Raw genomic sequence first — 13,507 nt, forward strand, 5'->3', positions numbered from 1 at the left:
TGTGCATGGATTTATCTCTGGGCTTTCTATCCTGTTCCATTGATCTATATTTCTGTTTTTGTGCCAGGACCATACTGTCTTGATTACCGTAGCTTTGTAGTATAGTCTGAAGTCAGGGAGCCTGATTCCTCCTGCTCCGTTTAGCTTTCTCAACATTGCTTTGGCTACTCGAGGTCTTTTGTGTTTCCATACAAATTGTGAGATTTTTTGCTCTAGTTCTGTGAAAAATGCCAGTGGTAGTTTGATAGGGATTGCTTTGAATCTGTAGATTGCTTTGGGTAGTAGAGTCATTTTCACAATGTTGATTCTTCCAATCCAAGAACATGATATATCTCTCCATCTGTTTGTGTCATCTTTAATGTCTTTCATCAGTGTCTTATAATTTTCTGCATACAGGTCTTTTTTCTCCTTAGGTAAGTTTATTCCTAGATATTTTATTCTTTTTGTTGCAGTGGTAAATGGGAGTGTTTTCTTAATTTCACTTTCAGATTCTTCATCATTAGTGTATAGGAATGCAAGAGATTTCTGTGCATTAATTTTGTATCCTGCTACTTTATCAAATTCATTGATTAGCTCTAGTAGTTTTCTGGTAGCATCTTTAGGATTCTCTATGTATAGTATCATGTCATCTGCAAACAGTGACAGCTTTACTTCTTCTTTTCCGGTTTGGATTCCTTTTATTTCTTTTCCTTCTCTGATTGTTGTGACTAAAACTTCCAAAACTATATTGAATATTATTGGTGAAAGTGGGCAACCTTGTCTTGTTCCTCATCTTAGTGGATATGGTGTCAGTTTTTCACCATTGAGGACCATGTTGGCTCTGGGTTTGTCATATATGGCCTTTATTATGTTGAGGTAAGTTGCCTCTATGCCTACTTTCTGGAGGGTTTTTATCATAAATGGGTGTTGAATTTTGTCGAAAGCTTTCTCTGAATCTATTGAGATGATCATTTGGTTTTTCTCCTTCAATTTCTTAATATGGTGTATCACATTGATTGATTTGCATATATTGAAGAATCCTTGCATTCCTGGGATAAACCCCACTTGATCATGGTGTATTATCCTTTTAATGTGCTGTTGGATTCTGTTTGCTAGTATTTTGTTGAGGATTTTTGCATCTATGTTCATCAGTGATATTGGCCTGTAGTTTTCTTTCTTTGTGACATCTTTGTCTGGCTTTGGTATCAGGGTGATGGTGGCCTTGTAGAATGAGGTTCGGAGTGTTCCTCCTTCTGCTATATTTTGGAAGAGTTTGAGAAGGATAGGTGTTAGCTCTTCTCTAAATGTTTGATAGAATTTGCCTGTGAAGCCATCTGGTCCTGGGCTTTTGTTTGTTCGAAGATTTTTAATCAGTTTCAATTTCAGTGCTTGTGATTGGTTTGTTTATATTTTCTATTCTTCCTGGTTCAGTCTCGGAAGGTTGTGCTTTTCTAAGAATTAGTCCATTTCTTCCAGGTTGTCCATTTTATTGGCATAGAGTTGCTTGTAGTAATCTCTGATGAACCTTTGTATTTCTGCAGTGTCAGTTACTTCTCCTTTTTCATTTCTAATTCTATTGATTTGAATCTTCTCCCTTTTTTTCTTGATGAGTCTGGCTAATGGTTTATCAATTTTATCTTCTCAAAGAACCAGCTTTTCGTTTTATTGATCTTTGCTATAGTTTCCTTCATTTCTTTTTCATTTATTTCTGATATGATTTTTATGATTTCTTTCCTTCTGCTATCTTTGGGGTTTTTTTTATTCTTCTTTCTCTAATTGCTTTAGGTGTAAGGTTTGGTTGTTTATTTGAGATGTTTCTTGTTTCTTAAGGTAGCATTGTATTGCTATAAACTTCCCTCTTAGAACTGCTTTTGCTGCATCCCATAGGTTTTGGGTCGTTGTGTTTTCATTGTCATTTGTTTCTAGGTATTTTTTGATTTCCTCTTTGATTTCTTCTGTGATCTCTTGGTTATTAAGTAGTGTATTGTTTAACCTCCATGTGTTTGTATTTCTTACAGAGTTTTTTCCTGTAATTGATATCTAGTCTCATAGCGTTGTGGTAGGAAAAGATACTTGATACAATTTCAATTTTCTTAAATTTACCAAGGCTTGATTTGTGACCCAAGATATGATCTATCCTGGAGAATGTTCCATGAGCACTTGAGAAGAAACTGTATTCTGTTGTTTTTGGATAGAATGTCCTATAAATATCTATTAAGTCCATCTTGTTTAATGTATCATTTAAAGCTTGTGTTTCCTTATTTATTTTCATTTTGGATGATCTGTCCATTGGTGAAAGTGGGGTGTTTAATTCTCCTATTATGATTGTGTTACTGTCGATTTCCCCTTTTATGGCTGTTACCATTTGCCTTATGTATTGAGGTGCTCCTATGTTGGGTGCATAAATATTTACAATTGTTATATCTTCTTCTTGGACTGGTCCCTTGATCATTATGTAGTGTCCTTCTTTGTCTCTTGTAATAGTCTTTGTTTTAAAGTCTATTTTGTCTGATATGAGAATTACTACTCCAGCTTTCTTTGATTAGCATTTACATGGAATATCTTTTTCCATCCCCTCACTTTCAGTCTGTATGTGTCCCTAAGTCTGAAGTGGGTCTCTTGTAGACAGCATATATATGGGTCTTGTTTTTGTATCCATTCAGCCAGTGTATATCTTTTGGTTGGAGCATGTAATCCATTTACATTTAAGGTAATTATCGATATGTATGTTCCTATTACCATTTTCTTAATTGTTTTGGGTTTGTTTTTGTAGGTCTTTTCCTTCTCTTGTGTTTCCTGCCTAGAGAAGTTCCTTTAGCGTTTGTTGTAAAGCTGGTTTGGTGGTGCTGAATTTTCTTAGCTTTTGCTTGTCTGTAAAAGTTTTAACTTCTCCTTCAAATCTGAATGAGATCCTTGCTGGGTAGAGTAATCTTGGTTGTAGGTTTTTCTCCTTCATCACTTTAAATATGTCCTGCCACTCCCTTCTGGCTTGCAGAGTTTCTGCTGAAAGATCAGCTGTTAACCTTATGGGGATTCACTTGTACATTATTTGTTGTTTTTCCCTTGCTGCTTTTACTATTTTTTCTTTGTATTTAATTTTTGATAGTTTGAGCAATATGTGTCTTGGCATATTTCTCCTTGGATTTATCCTGTATGGAACTCTCTGTGCTTCCTGGACTTGATTAACTATTTCCTTTCCTATATTAGGAACGTTTTCAACTATAATCTCTTCAAATATTTTCTGAGTCACTTTCTTTTTCTCTTCTTCTTCTGGGACCCCTATAGTTCGAATATTGGTGCGTTTAATGTTGTCCCAGAGGTCTCTGAGTCTGTCCTCAATTCTTTTCATTTTTTTTCTTTATTCTGCTCTGCAGTAATTATTTCCACTCTTTTATCTTCCAGGTCACTTATCCGTTCTTCTGCCTCAGTTATTCTGCTATTGATCCCTTCTAGAGAATTTTTCATTTCATTTATTGTGTTGTTTCTGTTTGTTTGCTCTTTGGTTCTTCTAGGTCCTTGTTAAACGTTTCTTGTATTTTCTCCATTCTATTTCCAAGATTTTGGATCATCTTTACTATCATTATTCTGAATTCTTTTTCAGGTAGACTGCCTATTTCCTCTTCATTTGTTAGGTCTGGCAGGTTTTTACCTTGCTCCTCCATCTGCTGTGTGTTTCTCTATCTTCTCATTTTGCTTAGCTTACTGTGTTTGGGATCTCCTTTTCGCAGGCTGCAAGTTTGTAGTTCCTGTTGTTGTTGGTGTCTGCCCCCAGTGGCTAAGGGTGGTTCAGTGTGTTATATAGGCTTCCTGGTGGAGGGGACTAGTGCCTGTGTTCTGGTGGATGAGGCTGGATCTTGTCTTTCTGGTGGGCAGGTCCACGTCTGGTGGTGTGTTTGGGGGTGTCTGTGGCCTTATTGTGATTTTAGGCAGCCTCTCTGCTCATGGGTGGGATTGTGTTCCTGTCTTGCTAGTTATTTGGCATAGGGTGTCCAGCACTGTAGCTTGCTGGTCGATGCGTGCAGCTGCGTCTTGGCGTTGAGATGGAAATCTCTGGGAGATTTTCACCATTTGATGTTATTTGGAGCTGGGAGGTCTGTTGTGGACCAATATCCTGAAATTGGCTGTCCCACTTCAGAGGCAGAGCCCTGATGCCTGGCTGAAGCACCAAGAGCCTGTCTTCCACGTGGCTCAGAATAAAAGGGAGAACAAAAAAGAAAGAATGAAGAAAATAAAATAAAGTTATTAAAATAAAAAATAATTATTAAAAAATAATTTTTTAAGTAATAAAAAAAAAGAAAGAAGAGAGCAATCAAACCAAAAATCAAATCCACCAATGATAACAAGCGCTAAAAACTATACTAGAAAAAAAAAAAACTTACAGAGAGAACCCTAGGACAAATGGTAAAAGTAAAGCTTTACAGACAAAATCACACACAGAAGCATACACATACAGACTCACAAAAATAGAAAAAGGGAAAAAAATATATATATATATCATTGCTCCCAAAGTCCACCTCCTCAATTTGGGATGATTTGTTGTTTATTCAGGTTTTCCACAAATGCAGGGTACATCAAGTTGATTGTTGAGATTTAATCCACTGCTCCTGAGGCTGCTGGGGGAAATTTCCCTTTCTCTTGTTTGTTCGCACAGCTCCAGGGGTTCAGCTTTGGATTTGGACCCGCCTCTGCGTGTAGGTCGCCTGAGGGCATCTCTTCTTTGCTTAGGACGGGGTTACAGGAGCAGCTGATTCAGGGGCTCTGGCTCACTCAGGCCGGGGGGAGGGAGGGGTACGGATGCGGGGCGAGCCTGCGGCGGCAGAGGCCAGTGTGACGTTGCACCAGCCTGAGTCGCACCATGCGTTCTCCCGGGGAAGTTGTCCCTGGATCACGGGACCCTGGCAGTGGCGGGCTGCACAGGCTCCCGGGAGGGGAGGTGTGGATAGTGACATGTGCTTGCACACAGGCTTCCTGGTGGTGGCAGCAACAGCCTTAGCGTCCCATGCCCATCTCTGGAGCTCCTTTAAGCGATGCTCTTAATCCCCTCTCCTCACGCACCAGGAAACAAAGAGGCAAGAAAAAGTCTCTTGCCTCATCGGCAGCTCCAGACTTTTTCCAGACTCCCTCCCGGCTAGCTGTGGCGCACTAGCCCCTTCAGGCTGTGTTCACGCAGCCAACCCCAGTCCTCTCCCTGCTATCTGACCTCCGAAGCCCGAGCCTCAGCTCCCAGCCCCCGCCCGCCCCAGCGGGTGAGCAGACAAGCCTCTCAGGCTGGTGAGTGCTGGTCAGCACCAATCCTCTGTGCGGGAATCTCTCCACTTTGCCCTCTGCACCCCTGTGGCTGCGCTCTCCGTGGCTCGGAAGCTTCCCCCCTCTGCTACCCGCAGTCTCCGCCCGCGAAGGCGCTTCCTAGTGCGTGGAAACCTTTCCTCCTTCACAGCTCCCTCCCACTGGTGCAGGTCCCGTCCCTATTCGTTGTCTCTGTTTTTTCTTTTTTCTTTTGCCCTACCCAGGTATGTGGGGAGTTTCTTGCCTTTTGGGAGGTCTGAGGTCTTCTGCCAGCATTCAGTAGGTGTTCTGTAGGAGTTGTTCCACATGTAGATGTATTTCTGATGTATTTGTGGGGGGGAAGGTGATCTCTGCGCCTTACTCTTCCGCCATCTTGAAGCTCCTCTCCTCTCCTATGTTCTTAGTTTGAAAAACATGGAGGTTGTCTCTCTGGCTACATCAATTTTATAAAAATCTATAATTATAAAGTTATAGAGATAAAGATAATTTGTCCAAATATATGCATGATATTAAGGATTTTCTTTCAACAAGTCATGGGCCTCTTGGAAAATTGTACTGTTTTACAATACGAATTTTGAAATTACTAATTTCCCAAACTTTATACTACCAAAAAGAAATTTATAATACAGTTGACCCTTGAACAACACAGGTTTGACTGCACAGGTCCACTTATACTCAGATTTTTTTCAGCATTAACTTCTACAGTACTACATAACCTGCTGTTGGTCAGATCCATGGATGCAGAACCATTGTTACAGAGGAACCATGTATTCAGAGGGCCAACTATATGTTATGCTGGGTTTTCAACTGAGCGGAGGGTCATCACTCCTAACCCCAACATTGTTCAGAGTTCAACTGTGTATAAATATATATGTGTGTGTGTATATATATATATATATATATATACACACACACACATATTCACATAATTGTATTTATCTATAATCTATATTTATGGTTAAACTTGGTAAGAAATATATCCGTCCTAATGTATTTGTCAGAAATGTAAAACTACTGAAAGGCATAAAAATTTGTTTAATGTATGAAAATTAATCATTTCAAGTCTTAGGAAGACTTGAAATCTAGTAAAGTTGTTAATTTTACCAAATTAATATATAAATTATATGCAATCTCAAACAAAATAATTGGAGGTAGTTTGATTACTAAATTCTAATTCATCAGGAATCAAATTGATTTTTTTATGTCAAAAGAATTTTACAAAAAGAATAAAGATGGGAGATGTTCCATGCCTAATATTGCAATATATCATAAAGTTAGCTGTAACAATTGAAACTATGTTTGATGTCGTCTAGGTTCACAATGGGTACGAATTCACTAAAATGTGATAGTCTACTTCTAGACATGGAAAGAAAGAGTAGCGAAGTTGATTAAGAGCATAGACTTTGGAAAGACAGACTTGGGATCAAAACTGGCTTTGCCTCTAAAACTATGATCAGTAACTTAAATTATCTAAGCCTTGATTTCCTCATTTTGAAAGAAAGTAAATAATGTGCACTTATAAGACTGTTCCAAGAATCAAATGAGAGGATAAACAACAAGCCTTAGTGCTGTACTTCACAGGTAGAAAGGGCTCATTAAATATTAACTTTATTTGCGTTAGTTATTCTAGTTATTTATAAGTAAAGCAGCTAAGCTCTTTTGTTAGGGAATGGTATTTGGGGTGAGCCAAATTGAGATATTGCTAACTTGTGACAATGACAGTTTAACTTTGTACATAAAACAACTTTTACATCTAGCTCATGCCATCTGCAAGTTGGCACAGAGACCAGAAAATAGTGATTTTTGTGGAGTAAATGAGACACATCACCTGGAAGGGAAAAACCTATAGGGATTATATTTATTTATTTTATTGAAGTATAGTTGATTACATTATTACATTCGTTTCAGGGGTAAACTGGTGATTCAATATTTTTATAGATTATACTCCATTTAATTTATTATTAAATATTGGCTATTGTCTGCCAATACCTGTGAGCTCATGCTCACTGAAGTTTGAGAATGACAATCTCAAGTGAAAAAATCTCTGTAACATTGGCTCCTCTTCTGCTTGAGTGACCTGTCATAAATGTTACAAAGAGGCCATTTACTCCAATTATATAAATTAAGTACCTAGCAGACACTTTGTAATAGCTTAATGATATTTAATGGATTGATTATACTATACTCTAATATAGACAAAAATGGAGAACTTGCCAATATAAATGAAACACCTGCTGAAATATGGGACTCTAGGAAGGCAAGAGAAATATTTGTGAGGAAAGAATTGCAGTTAGCTTTTTATAAACTGAATAGATGTGCATAGCCAGTCTCCTCAAACTAATTATCTTTTGGAAATTTGAAAAAATTGGTGTCATGTACAATTTCTTCATTAATGCATTTGTTTTTAGAGAGCAAACACCAAGTTCATATTTGCTACCATAGAGACAGTTGTGTCAGACCTCCAAAAACAATAAAAGAATATCCATATGAGGAAAATGGTAATACTGTGTATAAATCTTACATCAGTGTATTTAAAACAACTAGGACTATATTTTTCCTTTATCAAGAATTTATTTATTTAAGCACTTACCATATGCCAAGCCCTATGCTCTGTGACTTCATACATATTCAACTGACAGTCACTGGTGGTTATTAGGAATAGTAGCAGCCTTGCTAAACTGTCATAAACTCATTCACTGGCTCATCATTTAAAACAATAATGTATACAAAGTATGATCATAAGGAAATTTTAAGGAACATGTCTCAGGAGGCAGGCAGATGGATACAGGATTCTCTGTAAGAGGAATCCTATAGCCATTTGTCTAAGCAGAGGCTAATGGAAAACAGATTCAGTCTTTCACTTTTTCTTTAGCTACACCTGAAAGAAAACAAGAGTATGAACTAAACACAGTCAGGAGAAAATAGTGTTTATCAAGAGCAAAATTAAGCTATTATTTTTATACTACATTAATGTTTTATTAATGTAGATTTTTTATCACAGCATTGTTGCCTGTTTTTATAAATGAAATAATATGGGAAGTACTCTTGTATCTGGCTTATTTTACTCAATGTAATATTTTATATTCATCCATGTCATTGTGTACCATTAGTTTAATCAACTTTCTGTTGTATAGAAGTCCATTGTTTTCCTAAACACCGCAGTTTATCCATTCTCCTGTTGATGGACTTCTGAGTTGTTTCCAGGGTTTGGTTGTAAATAAGCTAGCTATGAATTTGTCTTTCAGTGGACATGTGCACTCATTTTCTATTCCTAGGTTTTTACCTAGAAATAGATTAGAATTGCTGTTTTGTAAGGTAGTCAGGATCAGTGGCATAACAAGCTTGTTTGACAGATGGAGTTGAAAATTTCTCAACAATGCCTCCTCTATATGATAGAAGTATTCTCAGTAATAATCACAAAATAAAATAATAATAACAATGGTCAGAAAAGAATACAAGCAATAAAAATTTTCTTTAATTTCACATTATGTCAGTAAAAAATAAAATATTATAGCATAAAAATGAAAAAGCAACAGATTAATGTTTTTAACTACATTTTTATATGTTTAAAAGAATATACATTTACATTTCTGTCACCATAATAAATAATTAATATTAGTTTCTGTTCTTATGCCTCAACTTCTACAAATTTGCCAATGATCTTCCAAATTTTTATCTTCTTTTTACACTTACATTCAATAGACCTATAACCAGAGTCATCAACATCTTTGCTGTAGCTGATGGAAGAACTAAAACATACACTTTGCAAACAAAAATATCCTACCTTGCAATTAGCATGCTGTTTCATTTTTAAAAATTTTAAACACAGATAGAATTTTCAAGTGATTCCCATACAATGATATAATTAAAGTAACTTAAATTCTCCCTGTCTTTTTAGTCAATGTGTTCTCATTATTAATTTTTAATCTAACATTTAAATATAAGAATACCAATGGGATTGGAGACAAAACTTCAATCTGAGTAATTTCAAACTTTTATAAGCTTATTCTTAAAATGAGTACAAATAGCTGAATTCCCATGGGTCTAGAGCAACTGTCAAATGGAAGTTCTCTGAATAAACTTCTAAACAGAATGTACTCTTTATTAATGCTTCTTTAATAACACATGCTAATTTAAATTTATATACATATGAGTAATACTTAACAGTAATGGCAGCAGTTGTTTCAAACAGATTAACAAAATATTTTTTTTCATGGAGGAGCATACTATTACTGGTATCATTTAGAACTGCTAACAAATAACAATAAAAAGCAGGCTTGAGAGACAGAGTCAAGATGGTGGAGTAGGAAGACTCTGAATCCCTGTATGTGTTTGAACTTAAAAGACTATCATTTTAAAACAAGTAGATATAGTTATAGGTCAATATATATATGAACATCATGGTAACCATAAATTAAAAACTTACAATAGATACACAAAAAATAAAAAGAAAGGAACCCAAATGTAACATTAAAGAAAATCATCAAGCCACAAAGAAGTGGACTAGAAGTAGAAGAAAAGAACAGAGAAGAACCATAAAAACAGCCAGAAAACAAATAAAAAAATGGATATAAGTACATACTTATCAATAATTACTTTAAATGTCAATGGAGTAAATTCTCTAATCAAAAAATACAGGGTAGCCGATTGGATTAAAAATAAAAAAATCAAGGCCCATCTATATGTTGCCTACAAAAGAGTCACTTCAGAGCTAAAGACACAGATGATAGACTGAAAGTGAAGGAATGGAAAAAGACAACCCATGCAAATGGAAAAAAACAAACAAAAAAAGCTGGGGTAGCTATACCCATATCAGTCAAAATAGAATTTAAAACAAAGTCTGTAATAAAAGAGAAAGAACTGCTTTATATAATGATAAAGGGATCGATCCAAGCAGAAGATATAACATAAATAAACATATATGCACTTAATATAAGAGCACTTAAATATAAAAAGCAAATATTAACAGAGAAATTGACAGTAACACAATAATGGTAGAGGACTTTAGTACCCCACTTACATCAATGGATTGATCATGCAGACAGAAAATGAATAAAGAAACAGCAGGCTTAAATGACACATTAGACCAGATGGACTTAACAGATATTTATAGGACATGCCATCCAAAACGAGCAGAATACAGACCTTCCACCCTTCACAAAAATTAACTCAAAAAGGATCACACACACAAATGCAAAACTATAAATCTCATAGGAAATAACAAAGGAGAAAACCTAGATGTCTTGGCTATGGCGATGCCATTTTAGATACCATACCAAACGCATAATCCATGAAAAAAACCCAGGAAACAAAACAAGCTAGACTTCATTAAAATTAAAAAGTTCTGGGGCTTCCCTGGTGGCGCAGTGGTTGAGAATCTGCCTGCCAGTGCAGGGGACACGGGTTCGAGCCCTGGTCTGGGAGGATCCCACATGCTGCGGAGCAACTGGGCCCATGAGCCACAACTGCTGAGCCTGCGCATCTGGAGCCTGTGCTCCGCAACAAGAGAGGCCACGATAGTGAGAGGCCCGCGCACCGCGATGAAGAGTGGCCCCCGCTTGCCGCAACTAGAGAAAGCCCTCACACAGAAACGAAGACCCAACACAGCCATAAATAAATAAATAAACAAACCCCCCCAAAAAAATAATTACTGCTCTGACCACAGCATGTTCTCTTTAAAAAAAAAAAAAAAAAAAGTTCTGCTCTGCAAAAGACAATGTCAATGGTATGAGTGTGTTTCGTGTTTGGTAATTGCAATCATTGTTGCTTTTGTTGTGGTCATCCATTTACAATGCTTGGTGTCAGTTTATTTATCTCTTATAAAAATAAAATACAGTGTGTGTGAAAAAAAGAATTATGGGTAACACTAAGTAATGTGTTCTTTAATTTTTCATCAAGCACATAATAAAAATTTGAATATTGAGAAAAGAAAGAAGACAATGTCAAGAGAATGATAATACAAACTACAATATGGGAAAAAATATTTGCTAGACACATCTGATAAAAGACTATTGTCCAAAATATACAAAGAACTCTTAAAACTCAACAATAAGAAAACAAACAAACAAACAAAAAGAAAACAAACAACCCAATTTTAAAATGGGACAAAGACCTTAACAGACACCTCACCAAAGAAGTTATACAGATGGTAAATAAGCATATAAGAAGATGCTGCACATCATATGTCTTCAGGGAAATGCAAATTAAAATGAGACACCACTACACGTCTACTAGAATGGCCAAAATCTGGAACCATGACAATACCAAATGCTGACAAGGATGTGCAGCAACAGAAACTCTCATTCACGGCTGGTGGGACTATGGAATGGTACAGCCACCTTTGAAGACAGTTTGGTGGTCTCTTACAAAACTAAACAGATTCTTACCATATGATCCAGCAATTACACTCCTTGGTATTTACCCAGTGTAGTTGAAAACTTATGCACCCACAAAAAAACCTGCACACAGATGTTTACAGCAGCTTTATTCATAACTGCCAAAACTGGGAAGCAACTAAGATGTCCTTTATAGTAGGTAAATGGATAAATAAACTGTGGTACATCCAGACAATGGAATATTATTCAGTGCTAAAAGGAAATGAGCTATCAAGCCATGAAAAGATATGGAGGAAACTTAAATGCTGTGAACCGTTAACTGCTCTTTAAAAATTGTCTTAAAAACAAAAGAGGAGAGAGTTCTGGAGATGAATGGCATTGATGGTTGCACAATAATTTGAATGTACTTAATACATACCTAACTGTTCACTGAAAAATGATTAAGATGATCAATTTTATGTTATGTATTTTCCCACAATTTCTTAATTGAGGAAAAAATTAATTATATTTCTATATACTAGCAATGAATAATTGGAAGCCAAAATTTTAAAAACCAGTGCCATTTATAATAACTCCAAAAATATAAATACTTAGGCATTAAACCTAATAAAATATGTACAAGATCTAGATGCTGAAAACTATAAAACACTATTGAAAGAAGTCATAAAAGACCTAAGTAGAGACATACCATGCTCTGTGATTGGAAGATTCAACATATGCTGTCTATTCTCACCAAACTGACCTACGTATTTAATGCAATGCCAATCAAAATCCTAGCAGAATTTTGTAGATGTAGAAAACTGACTCTAGGACTTATACAGGAGAACAAAGGAACTAGAATAACTAAAACAGCTTTGAATAAGAAGAATGAAATTGGAGGATTTTAAGATTTATTTACAATAAAGCTACAGTGATGACAGTATTTGCAAAGGTGTAGTAACATAGGCCAATGTAACAGAATAGGCTTTCTCCTATAGACAATATGAAAACATTTTAACCAGAGAAAAGTTAGAAAAAAGAAGTATCACTAATAGAAATTTGGCAAAAGCATACGGAAGAGAGTAAAATAGAAAGCTTGGAGCAAGGAGGCTGATTGAGGTATTTATTTATGTTAGAGGCAAAACAGTCTAGTGGCCTTGGGAAGACAAGGGAACTAAAAAGAAAAAAAGAAGAAGAAGTTCTGAAGCAAAAAACCAAACAAACCAAAAACATTCAAGCCTTGAAAACGTAGGGGTCAAAGATGACTTCAAAATTTCAAGACTGGAAGACTAGGAGAATGCTGGTAGTTTTGATCAAAGTCATGATGTTGGAAATGCAAAGACTACATTAATAAAGATGAATAAGATTGGCAGTTAACATTAATTACGTTAATTTTGTATTTTCAATGTACTAGACATTGTGCTAAACACATGGTATTATCCCATCAATTCTGACTATAATCCTAAGAGATAGGTCCTGGCGATGTCATCCCGAATTGACATATGAAGTAACTGACTCAGAGAAAAAATATCCAGCCATTGCCAATGTTCACACATCTAGTAAGTGCAAGAATTAGGATTTGCACCTAGGAAGTCTGTTGCCAAAGATCACATTCTTAACCACTATATTTGATTGTCTCCTCAGGGATTTCAAAAATCATCTAAATCCATTTGCCTAATGAATACAGAAGAGGAAATGGAAGCCCAGAGAGGTTAAGAAGCTTTCTAAAAATCATACAGTTAAGTGCCACATCCCATCCCGGAGCCAAGTCTCCTAGTTCCTGATCCCATGTCCTTTCAATACATTACTCATGACATGCACTTTATTTTGATGGAAAGTCTCATTTTTATTGAAGTATAGTTGATTTACAATGTTGTGTTAGTTTCTGGTGTACAGCAAAGTGATTCAGCCTATATATAGGCTTTTTT

The 13,507-nt window shown here is 36.1% G+C and overlaps 1 protein-coding gene across 2 annotated transcripts in view; it reads left to right on the top strand.

Moving 5' to 3' along the window:
• Nucleotides 1-13,507, top strand: part of GABRR3 (gamma-aminobutyric acid type A receptor subunit rho3) — a 190,856-nt gene that overhangs the window by 121,955 nt on the left and 55,394 nt on the right. Inside the window, exon 3 of one of the 2 annotated variants that reach the window (XM_082460486.1) lies at nucleotides 13,224-13,317. The gene's annotated coding sequence lies outside the window, so the exon portion shown is untranslated. Of the gene's footprint in view, nucleotides 1-5,525; nucleotides 5,545-13,223; nucleotides 13,318-13,507 lie in introns of those variants that run through there. The other variant, XM_082460487.1, reaches the window with a different exon arrangement.

This window comes from Balaenoptera physalus, assembly GCF_965194825.1.
Source record: "Balaenoptera physalus genome assembly, chromosome: 4".
Taxonomy (NCBI): Eukaryota; Metazoa; Chordata; class Mammalia; order Artiodactyla; family Balaenopteridae; genus Balaenoptera; species Balaenoptera physalus.